Source organism: Macrobrachium nipponense, chromosome 7, assembly GCF_015104395.2.
Source record: "Macrobrachium nipponense isolate FS-2020 chromosome 7, ASM1510439v2, whole genome shotgun sequence".
In the NCBI taxonomy this organism is placed as follows: Eukaryota; Metazoa; Arthropoda; class Malacostraca; order Decapoda; family Palaemonidae; genus Macrobrachium; species Macrobrachium nipponense.
The window spans coordinates 5,000,514-5,007,303 of NC_061109.1; positions in this window are offsets into that span (position 1 = coordinate 5,000,514).

Sequence of the window (6,790 nt, forward strand, 5' to 3'; positions counted from 1 at the left end):
CTCATCACATCGCTTGTCAGCAGAAAAATAGCCTGCGGACGCATGCTCAAACAACAGCACAAAAATTGTCCAGTAAGACACATAATTTGGAAACTCATGATTCTCTAGAAAGAAGGTCTAACTGACACATTTCACAGAATTAACTCCAGGATATACTAATGTGTTCAAAAATTTGTCTCGAAGACTTATTCTCTCAACATGACTTTTCCCCAAATTATATTTCTCCAAGAATAACACACTTGTGAACATAAAAAATGCACACACATCTCCATATGACTCGTAATGCAGTAATGACACTTCTCTCTAAATAGTCACGAAACAAAAAAAAAAGAACCACAGAAATCTTCTCTTGGCTCAAAAAAACTCCCCATAACCACAAAAAGAGGGTCACCCGCCAAAGATTAATTCCAACTCCATTATGAGACACCATATATACCACTTCCGGTTACAAAAATATTTCCTCCAATTTGTATAACCACCCATATTATTCTCTTATCCAATAGCATGTCCAGTACCACTCCAGGAATAGAGAATAATCACCTCTATTTCGGCAAAGTACAAAATATTTACCTCTATTTCCACAATAACTCCATGTGGAACAAAACAAGGCTCCAAAAAATATATCTCCAAAAAATGTGCACTCAAGGCAACTAACTCACTGCTCACAAATATTGCCCCATAATCTCCAAATATGTGTCTCCATTTGCAACAAAGATGGCTGCAAAAATAATTGAACTAAACATAGCTCTCATCACATTGGCAAATATCAAAAATGGCAAAAAATATATCTCCCATATATATATCTCAAATTATATCAATTATCTCCAAATTATACTCCAAAATAATATATACCTCCAATTAATCTATCTCCAAATCCAATATATCTCAATTATAACTCCAATTCTCCAGAGAATAACTCAATGTTATAGTAAAAAACTATAAAAACTCTCTCCATTTAGCATAACTGCTAAAAAAGGGCAAAAACTCGGCAAATAAAACTGTCTAGAAAATTCTAGAAAAAACCACCAACGTGCCACAAGTCATTGTAACAGAACTCCAAATTCACAGTGTCTTAGCCAAGACTTCTCCATATGCACTACGACATAAGCCACTAGAAAACTTAACCAACGTTCCTATCTCTCACAATGTTGTCACAAATACAACCAAGGTATTGTGCAAGAAAGCTCACAATTTCTTGAACACAAATATCCAGAGAAAAAATGTAGTGCCATTACGTATGCATTCAAAACGTGCAAAAAATTCCTCCCATATATTTCTCTCTAGCATCAAATAGCTAAAACACGAACACGTTCCCGAACATGACTAAGTCATGAACTGAGATATTAAAAAATATTCACACTAACTGGAGAGAAAAAATAAATTCAAATTCACCCATGGTAAAAAAAAAAACTTGTGTCAGCGATGGCTAATTTCCAAAAAAGGAGAAAAGAAAAATCAACGGCACTGTTCATATCTCCCGTAACTCCACTCGATGTCAAGCAATTATCTGCTGAACTCATAAAAAAAGAAAAAAAAAACTAAAATAATGTGTTGTTAGTTCCTCCCAATATTCAAAAAGATTTCACTCCCTTGATAGCATTACGGCACCCACGTATTAGTACATAAAATATCAGTATCAGAAATATCATTATCACAAAATCACCAAAAAAAATTGCTATCATCAAAATCATCAGTATCAGTATAAAAAATATCACCAATGTTAATGCTTGTCCATTCTCCAAAAATTTCAGCACAAAATTCAGCAAAAATTCAGCAAGATTCCCACACAATTCAACAAGATTCAGTCAGATTCATCAAGATTCAGCAAAACTCATCCCCGTGAATCACTGAAATATTCTCCCAAGTTACAAAAACTCAACAATTAATTAACACAAGACTTCTCCCATTATTCATTGTAATATTCTCCTTGAATAATTATCTGTAATAATTATCAACTGATCTCCCATGAAATATCTCAAAACTCTCGCAAAACAATTCTCCCCGTAATGATAATTATACTTAAGCAAACCCCCGTAACACATCTCAAGTATAACAATTATTAATAATAATAATAACAATAACTCTACATAGCAATAATTCTCTTGCAAAAATCTCAAGTAAGGGTGAAATTCAAATAGCTTACACTAGTATTGCTGATCCTATGGCATACAATTTCTCCAGCATACAACACCATGACATAAACACCATTGCCACACAACACAGATACAACAACAATCATTGGCATTTCAAAGTAATTTCTCCAACACAATAAAGAAAATAATCTGTGTATCCCCCTTATATTTGTGTCTTTCAAGGCACAAAGAAACATATAACACATCCCGTGCATGTTAACTACTTTTCCCCTCATTTTCGGAAAAGAAAAATCTCTTTTTATTTCCTTTTCTCTTCGTCCAAGAGAGAAAAAAAAAATATCTTTTCTAAAAATAAGACTCTACTGGGCATTTCACTTCATCAACTTATCAATCAGCTGACATCTTAGCATTCATGGTCAAGGCCAAAATCCATCTCCAACACAAAGAAAAAAAAAAAGGAAAAAGGGGGAGTTCACCCACACGAGAAAAAAAAATTTCTCCCCCCCCCCCCCCCCCCCCCCCCACCCCCCCCCCCCCCCCCCCCCCCCCCCGTGAGAACAACCCCATCAGTAAAGCGGCAGAACAGCCCGAGGCATACCAGCAGTATCCCCCATCTCCCCTTGAACAGTGTCTGAGGACCCCTTCCCAAGGTATACACTAGTACCCATCCCCTGCACTATCTCTCGAGGGAGGCCAGTGGTACCTTCCATGCGACTATCCCCCCGAGGGATGCCAATATACCCTCGCAATGCAACGCGCCTCTCTGCAGAAATGTGCTGAGCCCGTAAATTGTGGCCGCTCTGTGTCACTAAGCCAAATATGATTATCTAAGCACAGTTCGCATGCATAGAAAAATACACGTTAATACACTCTTATGTGTTTAAAACAAAGACAAATACGTCTATTATAAACACGTGCAAATAAAGAAAACAAAAACACGTCACTATGGGGGCAAAGACAAGAAAAATGTTGACCTCTTGAACCAATCCCATAACCTGAAATATTTAAACAAAAACCCTCTCCCTTGATAAACAAATAGTTTAACACTCACCACTCCATAATGGGAACAAAAGGAACTGAAATTCTCGTAGAATACGTAAATCTCGTCGGCACAATACAACGCGATCGGCGATATGACCCCTAGCAACCGTCACTCATGAACTAGACTGAGTTGCTTGTCTCACGACTAACGCCTTGAGAATCTCGGTACGGGCAAATTTGATGACCCTAATAGAAATTCTTTCTCATCCCCCCATCCCACGGACGGATATTTTCTCTACCCTTTTTCACTTAGCAACCGAGATCTAACAATTTAACAATTTTCCACAATCCCACAAAGCTTTGCCGTTCGAAAACTAGCTAAGCTATAACATAACCCCTTTTATTTTCTAACTGGCCACCCATCTCTACATTGGCGTTTCCTAGGCATAGAAAAGAATAAAAAAAACTTTTATACCCCCCTCTTAACCGTCTGCCACCACTATAACATGGGGGAAGAACCCCCAGTATTCCAGATCCGTCTGTTTCAAAGATACAGAACACATCCCGGTAAGTACACACACAAGTTTAAAGACAAAGTTAAATTAAAATGGAACATCTCACAAGATATCAAACAAGCCATCCCTTTGGCTAAAACACTTGAACACTCACCCATTTCAGCCGGAATATCTCACTCACTGATAAATAAAAATACTTTGGCATCTGCCATCGTGGCTTTGCCTTCCTCCCACGAATCTCTGTGCAAGTCTTCCCATAGACTTGGCTAGTGATACATTATGAATAGAAGAGGCGCACACACACATACGAATGCACACTTCGACAACGCCTCATATTACTGGCTACAATCATTTCCCAAAGGCACTTTGAGAAGAGTTCATAAACTGTCGTACATTGACTCGACGAACTAAGCATTTTTATCTCACGCCATCCCCTAGAAACTCAATGATCAGCTACTCTCAGGTCGTCACCTCTGCACTGTTCTCCACTTCCATAGTCACAGAGAACGCGACAATATATTATTAATCAAAATCCCTAGGCCTTACACACACATATATATATATATATAGTATATATATATATATATATATATATATATATATATATATATATATCTATATATATATATATATATATATATATATATATATATATATATATATATATATATATATATATATATATATATATATATATATATAGATATATATATATCGAGCTACAATGTCCTTTAATATCTAATTCGCTCTACCTCAGAATTAATATATTTTCATATATGCTTAACCGAAGGGGAATTTTTTTCTCGGTTGGGTGGTACCGCTTCCACTGACGGTCCTGGATTTATAATGTACCTGCGTTCGCGCCCAAGTACAGGTAAATCTATTATCGAGAAAAAATTCCCCTTCGGTTAAGCATATATGAAAATATATTAATCCGGTAGAGCGAATTAGATATTAAAGGACATTGTAGCTTCTATATATGTATATGAATCACGGTAATGTGATATGACTTATGTAAAATGCTACGTGTTGTCAAAAGCGCTACTTAACTACTGGAGTCGAGGCGGGTTGATGTTGTCTCCAAACAACGAATACTTCAGCGCGAGAAAGTATTTGAGGTGAGAGACGACATATACCTTTAAGCCTCTCGCGGTTGGGTGGTACCGCTTCCACTGACGTCCTGGATTTATAATGTACCTGCGTTCGCGCCCAAGTACAGGTAAATCTATTACGAGAAAAAATTCCCCTTCGGTTAAGCATATATGAAAATATATTAATTCCGAGGTAGAGCGATTAGATATTAAAGGACATTGTAGCTCGATATATGTATGAATCAACGGTAATGGATATTGACTTATGTAAAATATGACTCACGGTATGTTGATTTATGACTTAATGGTATGTAAAGTGTTGTCAAAAGCGCGGTTAACTTAACTACGTGAGCGTCGCAGAGTTGATGTTGTCTCACCAAACCACGAATACTTCAGCGCGAGAAAGTATTTGAGGTGAGAGACGACATATACCTTTAAGCCTCTCGCGTTGGGTGGTACCACTTCCACTGACGGTCCTGGATTTATAATGTACCTGCGTTCGCGCCCAATGACAGGTAAATCTATTATCGAGAAAAAATTCCCCTTCGGTTAAGCTAATATGATATATTAATTCGAGGTAGAGCGAATTAGATATTAAAGACATTGTAGCTCGATATATGTATATGAATCACGGTAATGTGATATGACTTATGTAAAATTGTTACGTGTTGTCAAAAGCGCTACTTAACTACGGAGTCGAGGCGGGTTGATGTTGTCCCTCCAAACCAACGAATACTTCAGCGCGAGAAAAGTATTGAGGTGAGAGACGACATATACCTTTAAGCCTCTCGCGGTTGGGTGGTACCGCTTCACTGACGGTCCTGGATTTATAATGTACCTGCGTTCGCGCCCAAGTACAGGTAAATCTATTATCGAGAAAAAATTCCCCTGCGGTTAAGCATATATGAAATATATTAATTCCGAGGTAGAGCGAATTAGATATTAAAGGACCATTGTAACTCGATATGTATATGAATCACGGTAATGTTATATGACTTATATATATATAATATATATGATATATATATATATATATTTATATATATATGTATTATATATATATATATATATATATATATTCTATATAATATATATATATATATATATATATAAGTATATAGATGGTTCATATATATATATATATAGATATAGTATATATATATATATATATATATATATATATATATATATATATATATATATATAGATATATATCTATATATATATATATATAATATATATATATATCTATTATATATATAGATATATATATAATGTATATATATATATATTATATATATATATATATATAATATATAATATATATTATAAATGTCTAGAAAGCAAAATTTTGAGATCTCCCACTTCTCCAGGTAAAACCCTAATGACATATTAAGGCAAGTGGTACCACAAAATAAAAAAGCACTGGGAATTATTTAGCATAATTTGAGTAACAGACATTGGGTGCGTTTGGGTTCTTAGTATTATTTTTCATACCTTAATTAATACAGCGTCAGATCAGCTAACGAGTCCCGATACTTTGATGTATCTAAATAGCCTCTCGCGCGCTCTCTCTCTCTCTCTCTTTCTCTCTCTCTTACACACATCATCTCCCTCACACAGGCATTTTGCTTATGTACTGTTATCAGTAAAAGGAAATATATCTAAATAGCTTCTCTCTCTCTCCTCTCTCTCTCTCTCTCTCCTCTCTCTCTCTCTCTCTCTCTCTCACACACACACACACACACACACACACACACACACACACACGCCCTAAGTCACAAATCATGATTTTAGTTATATGCCAGAATAATTGCTAGAATGTGAAGTTCACCATACATCAATTACCAATATATATGGTCCAAGCACATATGTATATCACCAGTCCTTTTCCTGTCTTTAAATGATGATGAATAAAGGTAATTCTCTATTCGTATGATGGATATTTCCCAAGTGCCGATGAAAAGCCCAACTAAAAGCAAACAATTCGGATCTGAATGAGTCAAATGACTACAGCTTTAATTTAAAGGAAAAACAACATTTGTGGTATATTAATGAGTGAATGGAATAACCCTTAAGACTCAATGGTCGTTTAAGTGAAACTGTTTAA